At 45.5% G+C, this 25,391-nt stretch overlaps 1 long non-coding RNA gene across 2 annotated transcripts; it reads right to left on the bottom strand.

Moving 5' to 3' along the window:
• Positions 1–14,664: 14,664 nt before the first annotated feature.
• On the bottom strand, positions 14,665–19,938 carry LOC119267156. Of its 2 annotated transcripts, XR_005132313.1 has the most exons (9): positions 19,569–19,938; positions 19,393–19,485; positions 18,430–18,550; positions 18,179–18,348; positions 17,957–18,028; positions 17,552–17,621; positions 17,169–17,268; positions 16,439–16,548; positions 14,665–14,847 (listed from the first exon to the last, which is right to left on the bottom strand). It is a non-coding gene; the product is annotated as an uncharacterized LOC119267156 (long non-coding RNA). The 2 variants fall into 2 exon arrangements; XR_005132314.1 differs by lacking the exon at positions 17,957–18,028.
• Between the last annotated feature and the right edge of the window lie 5,453 nt (positions 19,939–25,391).

The following is a 25,391-nucleotide window of genomic DNA, read 5'->3' on the forward strand; positions in this document are numbered from 1 at the left end:
AATCCTACCGAGTGAGAGCAAACCTCCCACTCGGAGGCTTAGCTGCAGCCCAGTGCTCGCCTAAGTGTTTAAAAATCCTACCGAGTGAGAGCAAACCTCCCACTCGGAGGCTTAGCTGCAGCCCAGCGCTCGCCTAAGTGTTTAAAAATCCTACCGAGTGAGAGCAAACCTCCCACTCGGGGGCTTAGCTGCAGCCCAGCGCTCGCCTAAGTGTTTAAAAACCCTATCGAGTGAGAGAAAACCTCCCACTCGGGGACTTAGCTGCGGCCCAGTGCTCGCCTAAGTACAGGACACAACCCAATCCGCAAGGACGACGAGGCGCAAGTCGACTGCTACCTTCTCCTTCGGAGTTGCGCCGCAGATACAAGGTTATTCCGAGTGAAGATCGAATTCCACTCGACGGATCAAACCATGAAGATATTCAAAGAGAAATCAAGTTCAGATAAAGCCTAAAAGGTCCCAGACCTCAGATCAAAGTACTCGAGCCCTCGGCTCAGCGGAGTTTAACGGTTACAAATCCACTCGGCATTCCGAGGCAAATTTAAAGTGAAGCATAAAAGTTTTTCATTCCTCAGGAGGAGGACTGGAAGGGGCAACGAACTCGTCCAAGTCGATCCCGTCTGCAATACGAGTGGCGGCAGCAATGAAAGTCTCCATGAAGTCTTGAAAGTTGTGCTTCTTGGTATTGGCAACTTGGATGGCGGCCAGCTTTTCTTCTCGCGCTTCCTTGCAATGGACGTGGACCAGAGACAGAGCGACATCAGCACCACATATAGCAGAAGATTTCTTCCATTCCTCCACTCGACCTGGGACTTCATTAAGTCGAGCCATCAGGGACTCGAGGTTGTTCTGAAGCGTCGTCCTAGGCCAGAGTGATGTGTCGATCCGCGACATCGCAACCTTCAGTCGAGCAAGATAGTCAACCACGCTGGCAATACGAGACTCCAGACGGAGCATGTTCATTGCAGCCTCATCCTTCACAAGGGAGTTAGCAGGGTCCAAGCCTGGCTCCACTCGACTGGTCTCCTCTTCAAAGTTCTGACAGAATTCTGCAAACACGATTCAAGAATAAGACAGTGACCCTACACAGACTTGGTAACTGCAAGACAGTCGGGGCAGAGTAATTACCTTCGAGCACGACGAACAGCTTCTTGGCGAGTCCACCAAGATAAGCCTCCAGATCGTTCCTCTTCCCCGCTAGCTCACCTGCCTTGTCGTGCAGAGCCACGTTGTCATTCTTCAGTCGGCTGACCTCTTGATTGGCTACCTCGAGAGCAACTTTCAGTCTGGAGTTCTCCTGCTCAAGAGCTCCGACCGAGGCCATTTTTTCTTCAGCAAGCCTCGTTTTATCCAAGACCTCCTTCTGTGCCTCCGCAAGATCTTGATCCTTCTTCTTCAGAGCTTCCTCCAGTTTATTTGCGGCGCGTCGAGCGAAATCAACATCAAGAATGGACAAGAAAGAAAAGCCACTCGTCAAGAATGGAGAACCTCACCAGCCATACCTTTTGCTTCTTCTTGCGCCTTCTTCAAATTCTCCTGAGCAAGCTTCAAGTTAAGGTTGAGCTGGATCTGCTGATTCTCCAACTCAGTATAGCGAGCTACAAGTTCACAGGATTTCTGTAAAAAGAAAAATTAGTCGACAGACGTCCAAAATAAGTTGCTTCCGAGTAACTAAGAGACAATGATGACGTTTCTAAGACTACAGCCGAATCAAGAACATTCGACAGTAGTCTCGGGGACTACACCCAGTGGGTGCACTCAGCGTGCCCCCACTGTAAAAAAAAAGTCGACTGCCCGCAGTCGACCGGATACAGTCCCATTCGACATGGCCTGACCAGACCGAGTGAAGAAATACAGCTACAACAACACAATATAAAGACTATAGTCGACTGCCAGCAGTCCATCGTAGTCTCGGGGACTACACCCAGTGGGTGCACTTAGCGTGCCCCCACTCGTCCAAGAATTGGCAGACACACCCAGTGGGTGTAGAGATACAAAGATCTTCGGAAAAGATATTCTTCAAACAGCATATCATAACAGACCAAGTGTTGAGTCGACTGACCTGGACGTTGCTCTGAAGAGCCGAGCTCGCGTCATAAGCTGCTTGGCTGGCCTCCCGAGCCACCTTCACTTGCTCCATCATGATCCCCGCCTGGCGTATAGGCTCTTTTGCGGCAGCCGCTTGGTCCTCAGGGACAGGGTACGCGGCAAAAAGCGAAGGCGGATCCGCAGTCGACGTCGAAGGCTGTACACTTGTCAGAGGAATGGCGAAAGTCACAGAAGCCCGAGCGGTGTCACCACCATCCCGAGCTACGGCCTCAGACGCCGGAGCAGATTGGGGGGTCTTGTCAGCCGACGCCCTCTTGTTCCTCCTCACTCTCAGCGGTTCGTTGTCATCGTCATCCGGGAGGTCGATAACATGAGGAGGGGCTACAAGGGAAACATTCAATTGACCAGAGTTGCAATAAATGTTCAGTCGACTCAAAGCGAAACGTCAGTAATCATACCAGGGTTGGAGGTAACAGCATCCTCCATCTCTTGGTCGTCGTCCTTGGCGGAGATCTCAGAAGTAGCAGCACTGCAAGTCTCGAAAGTCAGTCAGTTGGCTCAACAAATCGACCAAGGATCTGTCCACGGTCGACAAAGGAAAACAAGTTTTATTGTTACCCAGAAATGGTGGGGACGGCCATCTTCATCTTGGGCGGAGCCTTGGGCGGCTTGGACAGCGTCGCGCGTGGGTGCTTGGGAGCCTTTCCAGTCGGCGTAGGAGAAGAGGTCTGAGGGCCTTTCGACGACTGCCCAACAGGAGCAGTCGCCCTACCACGCTCCCGTGCTGGGTCGTGTGTGAGCTTGGATCGCCCCTCCGGGCGGGGGGGTTCAACCTCCTCCTCCTCCTCCTCTTCACTGGAGTCGACGTCGTTGCCTTCCTCTCCTTGATCGTCGGATTCCCACTCGCCTTGATCGTCTCCGCTCTCACCTCCGCTCGCCTCCCCTTCCTCAGTTGGCCCCTGTGCCCTGTTGGGCGTCGAGTACATCTCGGTAGTCGCCTGGAAAACAACAGACAAGACGAAAGTCAATCGACCTACTCAAAGAAGACCAATGAAGAAAACAAGATCTCAGTCAGGAGCATAAAGACATACCTGGTCCACGTCATACGAGTTGTCGAGTGGAATTCCCCTCCTGGCTCCTCGGGGGTTGTCTTTGTTCCCCGTGATGCTCGACAGCCACCCCTCCACATCTCGTCAGTAACCTCCTCCGGGTGGACCCGAGTGGTGTCGTCGAGACCCGAGTATAGCCACATCGGGTGGTCACGAGCCTGGAGTGGTTGGATGCGCCTCCGGAGGAAGACCTCCAGCAAGTCCATACCAGTCACGCCCTCACGGACAAGCTCAACCACTCGACCAGCCAGTACTTTGACTTGGGCCTTTTCCTCCGGCGTCACTTTCAGAGAAGCAGGTTTTTCAGCTCGGTCGAGAGAGAAAGGGGGAAGTCTGGTCGACTGCCCTGGGGTCGCCTGGTCTTGACAGTAAAACCAGGTCGCCTGCCAACCGCGAACCGACTCCGGGAAAATGATAGATGGAAAACAACTCTTTCCCCTCGTCTGGATCGCCAGGCCCCCGCACAGCTGAATCACCTGCGTCCTTTCATCACTCGACTTGGCCTTCTTGACCGATTGAGAACGACAGGTAAAGATGTGCTTGAAGAGTCCCCAATGGGGGCGGCAACCCAAGAAACCCTCACACATGGAAATGAAAGCAGCAAGATATATGATGGAGTTGGGAGTGAAGTGGTGGAGCTGCACTCCGAAGAAGTTCAGAAAGCTCCGGAAAAAAGGATGGGGCGGCAGAGAAAACCCTCGGTCGATATGGGTGGCTAGGAGCACACACTCACCGTCGCGAGGCTGAGGTTCGATCTCTCTCCCCGAGAGACGTGCAGCTTCGTGGGGAATGACTCCCCCCTCGACCATGTTGTCGAGGTCTTCTTGCCGGATCACCGACGGCATCCAGTCGCCCTGGATCCAGCCGCGGGGCAGAGCAGACCTTGAGGAAGATCCGCCCCGAGCAGATCTCTTCCCTTTCCCCTGCGCCGCCGCCTTCTTCGCGCGCTCCAGAGCGGATGTCTTGTCCTTCGCCATCATCGTCGGCAAATCTCGCATGGGTCTGCGACACTAGGGTGAGAGCGGAGGTGGCGGAGGAGCTTGCGAAGGGAGAGAGGAAGAAGAGAGCACACTGTTTGGAAACCCCGAGCCGGCTACTTATAAGAGGCCGCTCCCGAGTGGCTGACTGGTAGGCCCAGGCAATCCAGTCAAATCCCGCAGTGGATGCGCGCGCAGTACATGGCGAAAAAGGTGGCGTGGAAATCGAGGGGCTTCCGCTTTACCGCTTCCGATTACTGCGGCCGCTCCCGTCCCACGCGCTTCCCGAAATCCGAATCCCACGACATCCGCGGGCTGCAAAACAACTTGTCAAAACAGAAGACCCCGCTCGCGCCGACACTCGGTATGTCACAAGTAAAGAAATTCACTCGACGAAAGGCCTGGAATGGATCAAGGCGACTGGAAGAGGTTGATGACGTCATCCGTGACGATTGACCCAAAACGAGGCACTCATGTAGCCCAAAGAACCGGTCGGAAGGATCTCCAACTCTTTCCCCACTCAAACCTCGATCCATTCGGGGGCTAATGATGAAGCTATGTACCTAGGGTAGGGGCACGGACCTGTCCAAAGAGCCCTACCCAAGGACATCCCTAGAAGAAGTCACCTTTCAATCGACTTGAAGGTATCCCACTCAATGGGTTCAAGACACTCGACCAAGAAGCTATCACTCGACCATGAAGCCAACCACTCGACTGCCAGGAGACCTAAAGTCACTCCGCAGGCAAACGGTCGGCTATTAAGTAGTCTTTATGGTCATTGTAGCACTTTATTAGGGGCGTTACCAGTAACGCCCAACCTTAAATGTACCTTAAACCCTGCATCACTGAGGGCAGGAGAGGGCCATCGAACTCTATATAAGCCACCCCCTCCCCAGTATGAAGGGTTCACACCTCTGTTATTCACACGCCTATAATCCAATCAACCGCCTCCGGGCACCGAGACGTAGGGCTGTTACTTCCTCCGCGAAGGGCCTGAACTCATACATCTTGGTGTGTTTACAACTTCCCAATAGCTAAGATCTAGCCTCTCCATACACACCCCCCTACATCACTGTCAGAGTTAGAACCACGACAATCGCCGGGGCTATTGGAGTGAGGGAGGGCTCGGAGGCGGCGCACGGGAGAGGGAGGGCTCGGCGGCGGCGCACGGGAGAGGGAGATCTTGGCGGCTAGGGCTGGTGTGGCCAGAGGCGAGGGAGGCCACCGGCTTATATAGCCGCGCCCGTGTGTATGCGTGGCGGGAGGGGAGGCATCACCGCGCCGCCCCGTGACGCGCCGCCCGTGAGGAATCAATGGCAAGGCTGACCGGCGGCGGCAGCCTTGGCATTGATTCCCACGGGAACCGAGGCGATGAGGGCGACGAAGCGCCCGTCTTGCTGACTCGGCGGGCCCGCGGCTACTTCGCACCAAAACAACTCGCCTCGGCGCCCCCGGGCGCCCCCCAGCGCGCCGGGTTCGCGTGGGTCCGCCGGCGCTGAATGCGGCTCAGGCTGGCGAAAATCGGACTCCTGGGGGCGCGACTGAGCCGTTTTTTCGGCGCCGGCGCGAAAAAATTGCATGGGAGGCCTTTCTGGGGGTGTGACTGGAGATACTCTAAGTACTCCACTTGTTTAGGCTCCTGCATGAGGCGCGAGCCGATCCATCAAAACTGTAAATCGTCATTCATGCTACATAGCTGCCATCAGTGGATCGGCATCTAGCTAAGCTCCACCGGTCCGGCCGGCCGTCGATTGATTGGATCAATGCGAGCATACATGTACACGTGGAAAGAAAACTTAAAGTTATTTAACCATGAAGCGACATTGGTGCAGCTGGTTAGGCTATTTATTTTTCGCTCTACTTCTTTCTTCACCCACTAACAGGTAGGACCCGCGGAAAAAATGAGCTGATGAGGTATCACGTGGATAGTTTGACCGGTCAAATAGATGAAATACGGAGCCATACGGTTTGGCAGTGACCGTATAATCACCTCAACACGTATATAGTAACCATATTGACAGTATTCCTAGGTACAATGACCAAAGTGAGCATATACAATAAGTCCAATGACCACCGGTGCATTTTGTTCCTGTTCACAACTTGAATCAAACACGCCCTCCTAGAAGAGACTAGATGGAAAGTGCGGCTTGCTGCACCCCGCACCCCTGCAGGGTGCGGTCGTATCCCCCGCGGTCGTATCCAACCTGATAATAAAGCTATCAGATCAAAGGTGTAAGAACAACATCATGATGTAACAATCCAATGGGCATTTTCATCAAAATTAAAACAACTCAAGTCAACCCTGTAAACAACTCAAGTACTCCTGGTTATCCCAGTCCTATGGCTGTAACCACCAGTACACATCACACCATCACCTCCATCAAAAAGTAGAACCATAGCTATCCAGAATAGTACTCTCTGAGCCTCACCTTCTTGGTGTTAGGTCCCCCCTTCTTCTTTGTAGGGGCATCCGAGGTCCATGGTGTTCGGCAACCACGACGACATACCCTCGAGTGGTTCTCTCACCTGCAATTGTGTCAACTTCAGGTTCAGGTCAAACGAACAGTCCAATTCCCTTTGAATTCAGTGTGCAGCTTCTCAGGGATGCCACAGATTGAGTGGGCGACTGCCAAGCTCAACCGTAGAGTTGTTTTCTTTGAAATAGTTAGCTTGGATCCACCGGAGAGAAACACACGTATGTAGAAGTGCAAAGCTAAGCAAGCTGCTTGATTGATTTTACTAGGATGGCAGCGTAGATGTTCGTACAAGAATGACTTGAACCTTGGTTCTGGCTGGCTACAGATTTAGTCAATCAAATCGAACCTCCCTCATGAACAACACGCTCGTACTGAGCTGGTGATAGCTGATGTTTACTAAACAACCTTCTTCTTGTAGACGTTGTTGGGCCTCCAAGCGCAGAGGTTTGTAGGACAGTAGCAAATTTCCCTCAAGTGGATGATCTAAGGTTTATCAATCCATGGGAGGCGTAGGATGAAGATGGTCTCTCTCAAACAACCCTGCAACCAAATAACAAAGAGTCTCTTGTGTCCCCAACACACCCAATACAATGGTAAATTGTATAGGTGCACTAGTTCGGCCAAGAGATGGTGATACAAGTGCAATATGGATGGTAGAAATAGGTTTTTGTAAACTGAAAATATAAAAACAGCAAGGTAGCAAGTGATAAAAGTGAGCGTAACTGGTATTGCAATGATAGGAAACAAGGCCTAGGGTTCATACTTTCACTAGTGCAAGTTCTCTCAACAATAATAACATAATTGGATCATATAACTATCCCTCAACATGCAACAAAGAGTCACTCCAAAGACACTAATAGCGGAGAACAAACAAAGAGATTATGGTAGGGTATGAAACCACCTCAAAGTTATTCTTTCCAATCAATCCGTTGGGCTATTCCTATAAGTGTCACAAACAGCCCTAGAGTTCGTACTAGAATAACACCTCAAGACACAAGTCAACCAAAACCCTAATGTCACCTAGATACTCCAATGTCACCTCAAGTATTTGTGGGTATGATTATACGATATGCATCACACAATCTCAATTCATCTATTCAACCAACACATAGAACCTCAAAGAGTGCCCCAAAGTTTCTATCGGAGAATCACGATGAAAACATGTGCCAACCCCTATGCATAGGTTCATGGGCGGAACCCGCAAGTTGATCACCAAAACATACATCAAGTGAATCACATGATATCCCATTGTCACCACATATACGCATGGCAAGACATACATCAAGTGTTCTCAAATCTTTAAAGACTCAATCTGATAAGATTACTTCAAGGGGAAAACTCAATCCATTACAATAGAGTAGAAGGGGAGAAGAAACATCAGATCCAACTATAATAGCAAAGCTCGCGATACATCAAGATCGTGCCAAATCAAGAACACAAGAGAGAGAGAGAGAGATCAAACACATAGCTACTGGTACATACCCTCAGCCCCGAGGGTGAACTACTCCCTCCTTGTCATGGAGAGCGCCGGGATGATGAAGATGGCCACCGGTGAGGGTTCCCCCCTCCGGCAGGGTGCCGGAACAGGGTCCCGATTGGTTTTTGGTGGCTACAGAGGCTTGCGGTGGCGGAACTCCTGATCTATTCTCCGTTCTGGAAGTTTTAGGGTATGTAGGTATATATGGGTGAAAAAAGTACGTCGGTGGAGCTTCGGGGCCCCACGAGGCAGGGGCGCGCCCTAGGGGGGTGGGCGCCCCCCCACCCTTATGGGCACCTCCCTTCTCTCCTGACGTGGGGTCCAAGTCCATCCGGTAGCTTTCCTTCCAAAAATAACTTCTCCAGTTGATTATGTTCCGTTTCGACTCTGTTTGATATTCCTTTTCTTCGAAACACTGAAATAGGCATAAAACAACAAATCTGGGCTGGGCCTCCGGTTAATAGGTTAGTCCCAAAAATAATATAAAAGTGGATAATTAAGCCCAATATTGCCCAAAACAGTAGATAATATAGCATGGAGCAATCAAAAATTATAGATACGTTGGAGACGTATCAAGCATAGCTAAGCTTAATTCCTGCTCGTCCTCGAGTAGGTAAATGATAAAAAAGATAATTTTTGATGTGGAATGCTAGTTGGCATAATTTCAATGTAATTCTTCTTACTTGTGATATGAATATTCAGATCCGAAAGATGCAAGACAAAAGTTCATATTGACATAAAAATAATAATACTTCAAGCATACTAACTAAGCAATTATGTCCTCTCAAAATAACATGGCCAAAGAAAGTTCATCCCTACAAAATCATATAGTTTAGTCATGCTCCATTTTCATCACACAAGAATGCTCTCATCATGCACAACCCCGATGACAAGCCAACCAATTGTTTCATACTTTAGTAATCTCAAACTTATAAACCTTCACACAATACATGAGTGTGAGCCATGGATATAGCACTATGGGTGGAATAGAATATAATGATGGGGGTTATGTGGAGAAGACAAAAAAGGAGAAGATCTCACATCAACGAGGCTAATCAATGGGCTATGGAGATGCCCATCAATTGATGTTAATGCAAGGAGTAGGGATTGCCATGCAACGGATGCACTAGAGCTATAAATGTATGAAAGCTCAACAAAAGAAACTAAGTGGGTGTGCATCCAACTTGCTTGCTCACGAAGACCTAGGGCACTTGAGGAGGCCCATTGTTGGAATATACAAGCCAAGTTCTATAATGAAAGATTCCCACTAATATATGAAAATGACAAAACAAGAGACTCTCTATCATGAAGGTTATGGTGCTATTTTGAAGCACAAGTGTGGAAAAAAAGAATAGTAGCATTGCCCCTTTTTTGGGCCTTTTTTTCTTTGGACTTTCTCTTTTTTTATTGGGACAATGCTCTATTGAATGATGATCATCACACTTCTATTTATTTACAACTCAATGATTACAACTCGATACTAGAACAAAGTATGACTCTATATGAATGCCTCCGGCGGTGTACCGGGATATGCCACAAATAATTCTGAACAGTGGCTTTGCCACAAATACTATGTCAACTACATGATCATGCTAAAGCAATATGATAATGATGAATATGTCATGATGAACGGAATGGTGGAAAGTTGCATGGCAATATATCTCGGAATGGCTATGGAAATGCCATAATAGGTAGGTATGGTGGTTGTTTTGAGGAAGATATAAGGAGGTTTATGTGTGAAAGAGCGTATCATATCACGGGGTTTGGATGCACCGGCGAAGTTTGCACCAACTCTCAATGTGAGAAAGGGCAATGCACGGTACCGAAGAGGCTAGCAATGGTGGAAGGGTGAGAGTGCATATAATCCATGGACTCAACATTAGTCATAAAGAACTCATATACTTATTGCAAAAATCTACAAGCCATCAAAAACCAAAGCACTATGCGCATGCTCCTAGGGGGGTAGATTGGTAGGAAAAGACCATCGCTCGTCCCCGACCGCCACTCATAAGGAAGACAATCAAAGAACACCTCATGTTTCAAAATTGTTACATAACGTTTACCATACGTGCATGCTACGGGACTTGCAAACTTCAACACAATCATTTCTCAAATTCACAACTACTCAACTAGCACGACTTTGATATTACTACCTCCATATCTCAAAAGAATCATCAAGCGTCAAACTTCTCTTAGTATTCAACACACTCATAAGAAAGTTCTTACTATTCTTGAATACCTAGCATATTATGATTATTTAAGCAAATTACCATGCTATTTAAGACTCTCAAAATAATATAAGTGAAGCATGAGATTTCATCTATTTCTTCAAAATAAAACCACCATTGTGCTCTAAAAGATATAAGTGAAGTACTAGAGCAAATGACAAACTACTCTGAATGATATAAGTGAAGATCAATGAGTAGTCGAATAATTATACAACTATGTGAAGACTCTCCCATTTAAGAATTTCAGATCTTGGTACTTTATTCAAACAGCAAGCAAAGCTAAAGAAAATAAAATGACGCTCCAAGAAAAACACATATCATGTGGTGAATAAAAATATAGCTCCAAGTAAAGTTACCAATGAACGAAGACGAAAGAGGGGATGCCACCCGGGGCATCCCCAAGCTTAGACGCTTGGCTATCTTTGAATATTACCTTGGGGTGCCTTGGGCATCCCCAAGCTTAGGCTCTTGCCACTCCTTATTCCATGGTCCATCGAATCTTTACCCAAAACTTGAAAACTTCACAACACAAAACTTAATAGAAAACTCGTGAGCTCCGTTAGCAAAAGAAAACAAAACACCACTTCAAGGTACTATAATGAACTCATTATTTATTTATATTGGTGTTAAACCTACTGTATTTCAACTTCTCTATGGTTTATAAACTATTTTACTAGCCATAGAGTCATCAAAATAGCAAACAACACACGAAAAACAGAATCTGTCAAAAACAGAACAGTCTGTAGTAAGCTGTAACTAACGCAAACTTATGGAACTCCAAAAATTCTAAAATAAGTTGGTGGACCTGAGGAATTTATCTAGTAATCATCTTCAAAAAGAATCAACTAAATATCACTCTCCAGTAAAAAGTTTTAGCTAATCTCGTGAGCGCTAAAGTTTTTTTACAGCATGATCATAAAGACTTCACCCAAGTCTTCCCAAAGGTTCTACTTGGCACAAACACTAATTAAAACATAAAACCACATCTAAACGGAAGCTAGATGATTTATTTGTTCCTAAACAGAACCAAAAAGCAAGAAAGTAAAAAAAAATTGGGTTGCCTCCCAACAAGCGCTAACGTTTAATGCCCCTAGCTAGGCATGATGATTTCAATGATGCTCGCATAAAAGATAAGAATTGAAACATAAAGAAAGCATCATGAAGAATATGACTAGCACATTTAAGTCTAACTCACTTCCTATGCATAGGGATTTTTTGAGCAAACAACTTATGGGAACAACAATCAACTAGCATGGGAAGGCAAAAGAAGCATAACTTCAATATTTTAAGCACATAGGGAGGAAACTTGATATTATTGCAATTCCTACAAGCATATGTTCCTTCCTCATAATAATTTTCAGTAGCATCATGAATGAATTCAACAATATAACCAGCACCTAAAGCATTCTTTTCATGATCTACTAGCATAGAAATTTTACTACTCTCCACATAAGCAAAATTCTTCCCATTCGGGATAGTGGGAGTATCATAAGAGACTTGAATACTATAAATTGTTTCCACATTAGAAGAGTAATGTTCAGAGAAAGGGTACTCATAATCATGACAAGTTTTATAAATATAATCATCACTACTTTTTATAGCATAAGTTTCATCACAATAATCATCATAAGTAGAACTTTGTTCTCATCATAATCGATTGAAACCTCTTCCAAGATAGTGGAATCATTACTAAGTAAAGTCATGACATCTCCAAATCCACTTTCATAAATATTATAAGATTCAACATCCTCCAAACTAGTGGGATCATCATCTTCATTATCATGAGGCACAACAATAATAGGAGCAACATTATTTGGGAGAGATATCTTTTTACCTCTCTTCCTTTTCCTTTTCTTCTTCTTCACCCCATCATGTGTGGGTTCAATCCTCTTTTTGGAGCACCTTATTGATGAGATTGGTTGAATAGAAGGCTCCTCCTCGTTACCTGATTCATCATAAGAAATAATAGGAGGATATTGGGAAGTCTCTTCCCTTTCATTAGTATTCTCTTCATCCTCTATTTGTTTTCTTTTCTTTATGTAATTGGCAATATAAGGATTTTCAATACAATTCACCGCACAATACATATAAATTTTCTCTAGATCAAAATAAAGAACTTTATCAAGGACAAATTTTGGAATATCCTTAGTTATACGTTTAATTTCTTCATAACCCAAGATCAAACTAAGTTCATTATGATGTGCAAGGGAAATCAAGTCATCACAATTTTTGGACACGATACGATCATGAAATAATTTGCATTGGGTACTAAAATGATCATGTTCATTGCAAAGTTCACAAGTATGGCTAAGAAAAAATAAATTTTCAGCACATTCATCGAGCTCTTATTGCAACAATTTGGTTTCTAAGTACTTATGCCTCTTGCAATATCTATCTTCCCTATTTGGTGTGTACTTACAAACCCAATGCACTCCACAAAAATTGACATGTTTATAGGAGGCATTTTCATCATAACTAGTGCAATCATCATTAGTACTATGGATATTCAAGGACTTCATACTAACAACATTGCAATCATGCTCATCATTCAAAGATTTAGTGCCAAACAATTTAATGCATTCTTCTTCTAAAACTTTGGCACAGTTTTCTTTTCCATCATACTCACGAAAGATATTAAAAAGATGAAGCGTATGAGACAAACTCAATTCATTTTTTTGTAGTTTTATTTTATAAACTAAACTAGTGATAAAACAAGAAACAAAAAGTTTCGATTGCAAGATCTAAAGATATACATTCAAGCACTCACCTCTCCGGGAACGGCGCCAGAAAAGAGCTTGATGTCTACTACACAACCTTCTTCTTGTAGACGTTGTTGAGCCTCCAAGTGCAGAGGTTTGTAGGACAGTAGCAAATTTCCCTCAAGAGGATGACCTAAGGTTTATCAATCCGTGGGAGGCGTAGGATGAAGATGGTCTCTCTCAAACAACCCTGCAACCAAATAACAAAGAGTCTCTTGTGTCCCCAACACACCCAATACAATGGTAAATTGTATAGGTGCACTAGTTCGGCCAAGAGATGGTGATACAAGTGCAATATGGATGGTAGAAATAGGTTTTTGTAAAATTAAAATATAAAAACAGGAAGGTAGAAAGTGATAAAAGTGAGCGTAAACGGTATTGCAATGATAGGAAACAAGGCCTAGGGTTCATACTTTCACTAGTGCAAGTTCTCTCAACAATAATAACATAATTGGATCATATAACTATCCCTCAACATGCAACAAAGAGTCACTCCAAAGACACTAATAGCGGAGAACAAACAAAGAGATTATGGTAGGGTATGAAACCACCTCAAAGTTATTCTTTCCAATCAATCCGTTGGGCTATTCCTATAAGTGTCAAAAACAGCCCTAGAGTTCGTACTAGAATAACACCTTAAGACACAAGTCAACCAAAACCCTAATGTCACCTAGATACTCCAATGTCACCTCAAGTATCCGTGGGTATGATTATACGATATGCATCACACAATCTCAATTCATCTATTCAACCAACACATAGAACCTCAAAGAGTGCCCCAAAGTTTCTATCGGAGAATCACGATGAAAACATGTGCCAACCCCTATGCATAGGTTCATAGGCGGAACCCGCAAGTTGATCACCAAAACATACATCAAGTGAATCACATGATATCCCATTGTCATCACATATACGCATGGCAAGACATACATCAAGTGTTCTCAAATCTTTAAAGACTCAATCTGATAAGATTACTTCAAGGGGAAAACTCAATCCATTACAATAGAGTAGAAGGGAAGAAGAAACATAAGATCCAACTATAATAGCAAAGCTCACGATACATCAAGATCGTGCCAAATCAAGAACACAAGAGAGAGAGAGAGATCAAACACATAGCTACTGGTACATACCCTCAGCCCCGAGGGTGAACTATTCCCTCCTTGTCATGGAGAGCGCCGGGATGATGAAGATGGCCACCGGTGAGGGTTCCCCCCTCCAGCAGGGTGCCAGAACAGGGTCCCGATTGGTTTTTGGTGGCTACAGAGGCTTCCGGCGGCGGAACTCCCGATCTATTCTCCGTTCTGGAAGTTTTAGGGTGCGTAGGTATATATGGGTGAAAAAAGTACGTCGGTGGAGCTTCGGGGGCCCCACGAGGCAGGGGCGTGCCCTAGGGGGGTGGGGGCGCCCCCACCCTCGTGGGCACCTCCCTTCTCTCCTGACGTGGGGTCCAAGTCCATCCGGTAGCTTTCCTTCCAAAAATAACTTCTCCAGTTGATTTTGTTCCATTTCGACTCCGTTTGATATTCCTTTTCCTCGAAACACTGAAATAGGCATAAAACAGCAAATCTGGGTTGGGCCTCCGGTTAATAGGTTAGTCCCAAAAATAATATAAAAATGGATAATAAAGCCCAATATTGCCCAAAACAGTAGATAATATAGCATGGAGCAATCAAAAATTATAGATACGTTGGATACGTATCAATAGCCCAAGGTGTGCTCGAAGCATGTCAAGAACCGCCCTGTGTGGGATCCTAAACACATGCTGGGTATCCTGTAAGGACCAAGAGCATAAAACATAAGGCTGCAAGGAACTGCATGAAGCAACTGTAGTACAGTATGAGACAGCGAGCAGAGAAGCCATAGCTAAAAAGAAGAAGCCTCAGGCATAAGCCATTATACCGATAATAAATAGACATAAAGAATGACAGAAATATATCCTTGGCTGGTCAGCAAACTGATCGCGATGTGTTGTTACCATGTAATTTATGGAGCTGGCAACCTAACACGGCAGTACCATTTGTGATGATCCATTAAATTAGGGAAAAGCCTAAACTACCGATTCTGACCAACGAAGCTTGACGTGCACATGTCCACTGGCTTATAATCTGAAATCAGTAATTTAAGAGCGCAAGGACGTGAGATGGTGCTCGCACGTAGTCGAAGCAAAAAATGGACCCAGCATCTTAGAAAAGTGCATAGGACCGAAAATGAGGTAACAACTCTGAAGTAATTATAGTGCCTGCCCCATTATAAAGTCAGTTTACGACCACTGCTTAAAGTAACAGGAAATTAAAAAAGCCCTGCGAAGATGTGGATATCATCAACAGCCCAAGCAAGGCAACAAATATGTGTTATGTAAATAATCAGCCACATCCAAGGCTACCTTCGACAGCAGGTTATAACCAAAATAAGAGATACAAAGAAAGATCCTTTCTTTGGGCCTTACTAAGATTTGAGAACCTTTTCTGCAGGTAAAAAACAATAAAAACACCATACAGAAAACCTAGTAAGCATAGGCCCCTCTCCACAAGGCAGATTATAGTATATTGCCTGAATCTAAACATTATTATTTAGCTACCGCTATTATGTATACCCCCTAGATTAGATATGTATTTGTTTGCACAAAGCATTTCCTTTGATTTAAAAAACCGCTAAGGCACATACGGACTACACTAAAGCAGACCCCCTCCCTCACTAAACAGATGGGGCAATCACCTTTAGGACAGATTGTGGATGCTTATTTAAGTGTGTGTCAACAAATTACAATTTCATATGTAGAAGTGGGTCAATTCAAGTTGGTAGCAAGCATTCGCATGGCCAATTAAAAAAGCATAGTTATGTCTAATAGAATCCGGCTTTCATCTCTGCCATATGGATCCCACCTCTCTATAGATGAATTAGAGAACTCCCAAAAAAGTATTCATTTCATACTGAATCTATACAACCAAATAATGCAATCAGTTAGAAAGGAAAATCCATCTAAAGATTACAATTAACAGGAAAAGAAAAATTATATAAGATCTACCTAAACCAAAGGCTAAGAATTCCTATCGGAGAACAGACTAATGATAACAGTGTCACATATGTGCTACCCATGACAAAAAAGGTATGTGTTTCTACATTAGGATTGCATCCACTAATCATGCAAGCATCACATTGCATTTTTCACAGAGCAAATCAAGCATAAACAAATCATGGCATAGAAATTAGAGCAAACTACAGCGGCGGCGAGGCTGGCGCTAGAGCAGCAAGGCAAGGTTTCTACATTAGGATTGCATCCACCGATCATGCAAGCATCACATTGCATTTTCCACATAGAAAATCAAGCATAAACAAACCATGGCATAGAAATTAGAGCAAACCTCAGCGGTGGCGAGGCTGGTGCTAGAGCAGCAAGGCAAGGAAGCCAGGGAGGTGCTTCAACAAGTATTATGCCAGTACATGCGCCGCATAAACCTATGAACAAACCTACCTGCATTCAAAGCCGCAGCAAATGCCATAAAATAAATCAGAGGAGCATAGTCTAAAAGTAGGCTAATGGAGCATCAATCATAAACTATTTGAAGCAAAACAATCAATAAATAACTTATTACTAGAAGCAATCTCATCCATATGGTTAATTAATCAGAAGTATCTGAAACTAACATTCAAATTAGGTATAGAATTCAGCGTATATATGCTCTAGTATTTGTTGGATCCTAAGTAGCCTAGAGCAATTTTATAGCCCAGAGATCTTTAAAGAACTAACACGTCCATATAATTGAGAAAATAAAAACCAAATATCAACAACGCAAGTACATGGACTGAATACTTGCTCAGATTAATATATTCATTCAGACTTGTCACTGAATACCAGACGTTGAACTTGGCGAGCACAACATATGTTAAGATTGGACAATATGACTAAACACAACAACGAAGCAAGTATCATTCAAGTAAACCAACACGACACACTTTAGTAATTGGGTTCAGGTGTGTGAACTGCGCGCACGCACAAAGAGAGTGAGCGAATGAGTGTGTGGGTGAGTCTCGGAGATAGAGATAGAGAGAGAGATAGATAGATAGATAGAGAGAGAGAGATGGGGATCGTACCAGATCCAAAGCAACAGGTAGCCAAGTTGTGATAAATCCATCGACGGCGGCTCAGTTCCCGCGCCAGCCGAACCAGATCAGAGAGATCAACGCGAGGCATCTGAGAAGTAAAGGAGCAAAATATATTACTATGCAGCCTCTTTAAAGTTCAGAAGGAGAATCTCAAATAGAGTGACCATTGTAAATGATTTATGCACAAAAATCAATAATGCAGAGGAACATAATGTGTATCTTTGGTGCATTATACTCAAATGGAAATTAACTAATGCCAATGACCATTTTTGAATGCCCAAGAACATTCAACTATAACACACTCGATTATGCATGTGCAAAACCATGATAGTAACAACAGAAAAGAATCAATGAAAAGAGAACCCACGCACCAGTTCCAATATTTATCCTTGAAAAACACATGCCCCATCTTGTTTCCTCCTATAGTACAGAACCCTGACCCTGAAACATACAATAAAATTCAAATATAGTTCAGCCATTATTAGGTCAAAATGCATGCCTCTCCGAGAGAAATAAGTGCACACAACATCATTTGGCTGATCAGAAAGTTGGGGAGCACATTAGGTTCACTGAGATAGAAATGAAATTCAAAGGATTTGAAGCTAGTATTTGCCATCGTTCAATATTGGCAGAGAGGAATCCGCATGGCATATAATATTTCTATCTTTAAAAATAACAACTAATCAGTGAACCTCATTCCACACCAACTAAGCACAGATTAATGTATGAATTGCACACAAAAATTGGGAGATGGTAGGAGAGATGAAATGGATCACCAGTTCACTCCTAGATCCAAGCACCACTAAATTATTTGTGTTGTGCAGGACTACATCAGTTGCATTGGTAGCCTGGAAAAAAACCCAGATATGCATATGAATCAAAGTTGGAATTGTTACACTTGCGGTCATTCATCTCTATTCATTGCAAGCAGCAGGCAACAACGAACACTGTAAGCACTTAACAAAGCAGGCACATAGAAATGTAGAAAAATGGGATACCTGTAGGCCACACATCACACGATGCATGGATCCTCTAAGGCTGCAAGGCAGATCTTCCATCAATTCCAGGGAAGAGTGTTCACCACGAGAGGGAGGCTTGTATATGAGTCCCATCTTCTTCTTCCCGCGGCCCTGGAGGACTGCAACTCTGCCCTTGCGATCTAGCCCCCCTACAAATGAACAAACGGACATATCTAATCGAATCTCGAGCAGATGAACATGTAAATGGGGGAAGTGGAGAGGGCGCTCACCGCTCTCTTCGTGCGGCAGACCAGAGGCGACTCACCCCGGGTCGTTTCTTCCTGAAGATGCACGAACACGAGGACGTTGGTCGGACACCCTATAATGGCAACGCCTCCTGGTCGGACCAACCTACATGTTGCAGTCCTCATTATATTTCTTTATGGAGGGAGTATATACTAATTATGCATTTTCAGAACTAAAGTGAACTCAAAGCTAGACATTTATAGCTCCATGTGGTATTGTGCTACGGTGTACTGACCAGAGACGGTTCTGATTATTTATAATTAACAGGAAATGGGAAGAAATTCACGAGCAATTTAAAATCATGCAACTTTGATCATGCAACAGAAAAAAGGCAGGGGGCTAGATTTAGTCCCATCTTCAATTTAAAATCATGCAACTTTGATCATGCAACAGAAAAAAGGCAGGGGACTATATATATATATATATCCATATGAGCATACAAAATTAATTCCATGAATGTAGAACTCAAAAGAAGAATATAAGAAAAACAAACATACAACTAAAAAAATGAGCAGAGCTAAATCAAGGAAAAGTAACACAAGCCTAAATCAGTATATGGCTAAATTAAGTTACCATGCCCTGTTCAACACAAACAGTAGTGCCACTATAGCAATATCTTGGACCAGATTAAACTAAAGCTCACATAGTTTATTACCCAAAACTTCCTGGCAACACATCTATAATCCTAGCCAATAATAATTCAATTGGCCATGTCAATTCAGAGCAAAGAACAAGGGAGGCAACCATCCATGTGCAAACAAACAAACAAACAAGTAGTGTAATGAATACCAATCTGAAAACATTGGCTATACTGAGAAATTTGCTAGTAACCCAAGAGTAGCAGTCACCACATCCCAAACAGAACTTCCTACTATAGAAAAAAATTAGCACGACTGGATGCATACAGAGTACAGGAGAGAGCCGAGAGGAAGCAGCGGTTGGCTTACATAGGACGTAGTAGAAGAAGAAGACGAAGAAGCAGGTGAGATAGTAGCAGTCCTCTCCTCTACCCTCTTCTCCTGTCCTTCACACAACAGCACCTGCACACGATCGCACCCAGGCATCAGATGCAGAGAGGAGGAACACCAGAGGGAGAAAAAGAAGAAGGGGGGAGGGACCTGACCTGCTTGCTGCACCTCCAGTGGAGTCGCCATGGTCATGGGTGCTATGGTATTGAGGCAGGAGGGAGGAAGTGAGGGAGACTGGACACGACAGTCCTCCATGGTGAATGGTGCCCTCCTTTTCTGGCCGAGGTACCCAACGGGGAGAAGGAGGAGGAGCGCGAGGGCGAGCAGCGCCAGCAGGACGTAGCCGCAGCAGGCAAGGGTGGCCCTGAACCACGCGCCCCCGGCGGGCGGTGAGGAGGCGAGGGGCGCCCCGGCGAGGCCTGCTGCTGCTGCTCCCCTCCGCCACCGCTGTCGTGCTCCCCATCCTCCCTAAGCTGCTGCTCATCGTCGTTGGGGAGGGTGGGTGGGTGGGGGGCTCTGTTGCGGCGGATCTGGCCGCCGACGGCGCGGTTCGACGCGGTGGGTGGCGGCGGCGGCGATGTGGGTGGGAGGAGAAAGGCGCGTGGGAGGGGAGGGGAGAGGAGGCGCGTGGGAGGGGAGAGGAGGAGGCGGCGAGGCGGGAGGAGCTGGGCGCGGGGGAGGCGCGAGTGCGGGAGGGAGGATGCGGCTAGGTCATCCCACGGCAGCTGTCCCTTTTTATAACCCCCCAACGCGAAATGACCAAAATTGTAACACCCTTCTTGCGACAAAACCATAAAATGGGCTGGCCCATGGCCTCACATATGGACCCTGGGGCCACCGGGCAGGGTCCAAGGCTAGGTCCGGGTCGGCCCGTTCCCATCTTGACCTGCCGTCGGCCTTCGCGTCTGCTTCCTCAGCATCACGCTAGCGCCGCCCTCGTCGTCACTTCGCTCCTCTGCTTCCAGCGTCGACCGCAGCGCCAAGTCCCGCTCGCCCCACCCGCGCCCATTGACCGCGTTGTTCCCTCCAGATCCGGCCTCGCCGCCCTCTCTCCACCAGCAAGCCAGTTCTGGCCCGAGGTGAGACGCCCACTGAAGCCCACACGTGTGCAGCGCTCGCAGTAGCTAGCCCAGTTCAGTTAGATTTGGCCCGATATATTTTTTTCCTGTTCCAGCGAATTTAGTTTTTATCCCAGGTTTTACAGATTTACAAAAAAACCATCCATGTTCATGTTGGGGAACATAGTAATTTCAAAAAATTTCCTACGCACACGCAAGATCATGGTGATGCATAGCAACGAGAGAAGAGTGTGATCTACATACCCTTGTAGACCGACAGCGGAAGCGTTAGCACAACGCGGTTGATGTAGTCGTACGTCTTCACGACCCGACCGATCAAGCACCGAAACTACGGCACCTCCGAGTTTTAGCACACGTTCAGCTCGATGACGATCCCCGGACTCCGATCCAGCAAAGTGTCGGGGAAAAGTTCCGTCAGCACGACGGCGTGGTGATGATCTTGATGTTCTACCGTTGCAGGGCTTCGCCTAAGCACCGCTACAATATTATCGAGGATTATGGTGGAAGGGGGCACCGCACACGGCTAAGAATATGATCACGTGGATCAACTTGTGTGTCTATGGGGTGCCCCTGCCCCCATATATAAAGGAGCAAGGGGGAGGCCGGCCGGACCTTGTGGGTGCGCCAAGGAGGAGTAGGATTCCTACTCCTAGTTGGAGTAGGTTTCCACCTTTCCTAGTCCAACTAGGAGAAGGGGGGAAAGGGGGGAAGAGGGGAAGGAAGGGAGAGAGGGGCCGCGCCCCAAACCCCTTGTCCAATTCGGACTGGGCTTGGGAGGGGCGCGCACCACCTCCTGGTCCTTTCCACTAAGGCCCATTAAGGCCCATTGCTTCTTCCTCGTATTCCCGTAACTCCCCGGTACCTTCGAAAATACCCGAATCACTCGGAACCTTTCCGATGTCCGAATATAGTCGTCCAATATATCGATCTTTACGTCTTGACCATTTCGAGACTCCTCGTCATGTCCCCGATCTCATCTGGGACTCCGAACTCTTTCGGTACATCAAAACTCATAAACTCATAATATAACTGTCATCGAAACCTTAAGCGTGCGGACCCTACGGGTTCGAGAACAATGTAGACATGACCGAGACACGTCTCCGGTCAATAACCAATAGCGGAACCTGGATGCTCATATTGGCTCCCACATATTCTACGAAGATCTTTATCGGTCAGACCACATAACAACATACGTTGTTCCCTTTGTCATCGGTATGTTACTTGCCCGAGATTCGATCGTCGGTATCTCAATACCTAGTTCAATCTCGTTACGGCAAGTCTCTTTACTCGTTCCGTAATACATCATCTCGCAACTAACTCATTAGTTGCAATGCTTGCAAGGCTTATGTGATGTGTATTACCGAGAGGGCCCAGAGATACCTCTCCGACAATCGGAGTGACAAATCCTAATCTCGAAATACGCCAACGCAACATTTATCTTTGGAGATACCTGTAGAGCTCCTTTATAATCACCCAGTTACGTTGTGACGTTTGGTAGCACATAAAGTGTTCCTCCGGCAAACGGGAGTTGCATAATCTCATAGTCATAGGAACATCTATAAGTCATGAAGAAAGCAATAGCAACATACTAAACGATCGGGTGCTAAGCTAATGGAATGGGTCATGTCAATCACATCATTCTTCTAATGATGTGATCCCGTTAATCAAATAACAACTCTTTTGTTCATGGTTAGGAAACATAACCATCTTCGATTAACGAGCTAGTCAAGTAGAGGCATACTAGTGACACTCTGTTTGTCTATGTATTCACACATGTATTATGTTTCCGGTTAATACAATTCTAGCATGAATAATAAACATTTATCATGATATAAGGAAATAAATAATAACTTTATTATTGCTTCTAGGGCATATTTCCTTCAGTTCATGCATTAATAATTCACAAACCGTGCATCGGATTAAAATGTTTTAAACATGTAAAGTGCTTAGAATTTCATCTAGTTTCATAATATCCAACTCTCATCCATGTTTAAAATGTTTAACTTGTTGTTTGCATTAATTTGCTCAAATGCCATGCTAAAATGTTTTATTTCATAACTAAATAACCGTAGCTCCAAATTAAATAAATTTTATATGTAAGTGGGGTTGAAAAATGCCTAGTTTAACATGGTGCACCTATCTTGCATGTTTAACAACAAGATAATATGTTTTAGGACAGAACAGTACCAAATCTAAAATATGCACATGAGGATTTTCCAAAATTGTTGTTTGTTATTTCCGGCCTCATTTAAACTTGCCTAAATAGTTAGTTTACTTATGCTTCACCCCTTGCCATGTTTAATAAAATTTAATATTGTTGGATACATAACCGAGAGGGAACTAAATAATTGATGTGGTGTCTCGTCAATATGCAACTCGTTGCATATTGAGCTCCACTTAATTTGTAGTGTTGTTTGTTGCACTTTGCCATGCCATGCTCATTAAACCGAACATGCATCATACTTGATTGTGCATCATGCCATGTTTATGATTGTGTGTTTACCATGTTGTTTGCTTCTTTCCAGTGTTGCTTCTTCGGGTTAGTTCCGATAACGTCGCGTTTGTGAGGATTCATTCGACTTCGTCCGTTTGTCTTCTTCATGGACTCGTTCTTCTTCCTTGCGGGATCTCAGGCAAGATGACCATACCCTCGAAATCACTTCTATCTTTGCTTGATAGTTGTTCCCTCTATTGCTATGCCGCGCTACCTACCACTTGCTATATCATGCCTCCCATATTGCCATGTCAAGCCTCTAACCCATCTTTCCTACCAAACCGTTGTTTGGCTAAGTTACCGCTTTTGCTCAGCCCCTCTTATAGCGTTGGTAGTTGCAGGTGAAGATGAAGTTGGTTCCATGTTGGGACTTGGATATTTTGGGATATCACAATATCTCTTATTTAATTAATGCATCTATATACTTGGTAAAGGGTGGAAGGCTCGGCCTTATGCCTGGTGTTTTGTTCCACTCTTGCCGCCCTAGTTTCCGTCATACCGGTGTTATGTTCCTTGATTTTGCGTTCCTCACGCGGTTGGGTGATTTATGGGACCCCCTTGACAGTTCGCTTTGAATAAAACTCCTCCAGCAAGGCCCAACCTTGGTTTTAACATTTGCCACCTAAGCCTTTTTCCCTTGGGTTCTGCAGACTCAAGGGTCATCTTTATTTTAACCCCCCGGGCCAGCGCTCGTTGTGAGTGTTGGTCCAACCTGTCAACCGCCGGTGGCCACTAGGGGCAACTATGGGCTCGCCTATCGGAAGTTTGGACAATCCGGTGTGCCCTGAGAACAAGATATGTGCAGCTCCTATCAGGATTTGTCGGCACATTCGGGTGGCTTTGCTGGACTTGTTTTACCATTGTCGAAATGTCTTGTAGCCGGGATTCCGAGACTGATCGGGTCTTCCCGATAGAAGAAATATCCTTCGTTGATCGTGAGAGCTTGTGATGGGCTAAGTTGGGACACCCCTGCAGGGTATTATATTTCGAAAGCCGTGCCCGTGGTTATGTGGCAGACGGGAATTTGTTAACGTCCGGTTGTAGAGAACTTGACACTTGACTTAACTAAAATACATCAACCGCGTGTGTAGCCGTGATGGTCTCTTCTCGGCAGAGTCCGGGAGGTGAACACGGTTCTTGTGTTATGGTTGTGCGTAAGTAGTTTCAGGATCACTTCTTGATCACTTCTAACTTCACGACCATTGCGTTGCTTCTCTTCTCGCTCTTATTTGTGTATGTTAGCCATCATATATGCTTAGTGCTTGCTGCAGCTCCACCTCATTACCCTTTCCTATCCATAAGCTTAAATAGTCTTGATCTCGCGGGTGTGAGATTACTAAGTCCTCGTGACTCACAGATTCTACCAAAACAGTTGCAGGTGCCGGTGATACCAGTGCAGGTGACGCAACCGAGCTCAAGTGGGAGCTCGATGAAGATCTTGGTCTTTGTGTTGTGTCTTTTTCGGTTGACCAGTAGTGGAGCCCAGTTGGGATGATCGGGGACCTAGCAGTTGGGTTATCTTCCTTTTCATTTGTTTGTCCGTAGTCGGACTATGTGTGTACTCTGAATGATGTATGATTTATTTAATGTATATTGTGTGAAGTGGCGATTATAAGCCAACTCTTTATCCCATTCTTGTTCATTACATGGGATTGTGTGAAGATGACCCTTCTTGCGACAAAACCACCATGCGGTTATGCCTCCAAGTCGTGCTTCGACACATGGGAGATATAGCCGCATCGTGGGCGTTACAAAACTACCCCGGTGGGGGCATGGATATTACATTCTGTAGCCAGCGGCCGAGGAAGTGACTGCACTGCGCTCCACGGTTAACAGGGATGATGTGATACTCGATAAGAGATCCAAATCCACATCCTTCAAGCCAGCCGACGAAATAGTCAAATTCCAGGTCCATCCAACGGACCCCAATAAAACAGCTTCAATCGGGGCACGACTGAACCCTGATGCAGACGCCGCACTGCGGGAGTTCCTACGAGAGAACTGGGACATCTTCGCCTGGCACCCTTCAGATATGCCAGGGATCCCACGCAGGCTGGCCGAACACAGCTTAAATATCCTAGAAGGATTTAAACCTGTCAAACAAGCCCTTCGACATTTTTCCGAACCCAAGAGACAGGCTATGGGAGAGGAGCTAGCCAAGCTATTGGAGGCCGGATTCATCAGAGACATAAAACATCCGGACTGGCTAGCAAACCTGGTGATGGTACCAAAGAAGGACAAATCCTGGCGCCTGTGTGTCGATTTTAAAGACCTTAACAAGGCTTGCCCAAAGGATCCCTTCCCCCTCCCCCGCATCGATCAAATTATTGATGCCACCGCAGGACACGATTTGTTGTGTTTCCTCGATGCATACTCCGGTTACCATCAAATCAAGATGGCAGAAT

This window comes from Triticum dicoccoides, chromosome 3A, assembly GCF_002162155.2.
Source record: "Triticum dicoccoides isolate Atlit2015 ecotype Zavitan chromosome 3A, WEW_v2.0, whole genome shotgun sequence".
Lineage (NCBI taxonomy): Eukaryota > Viridiplantae > Streptophyta > Magnoliopsida > Poales > Poaceae > Triticum > Triticum dicoccoides.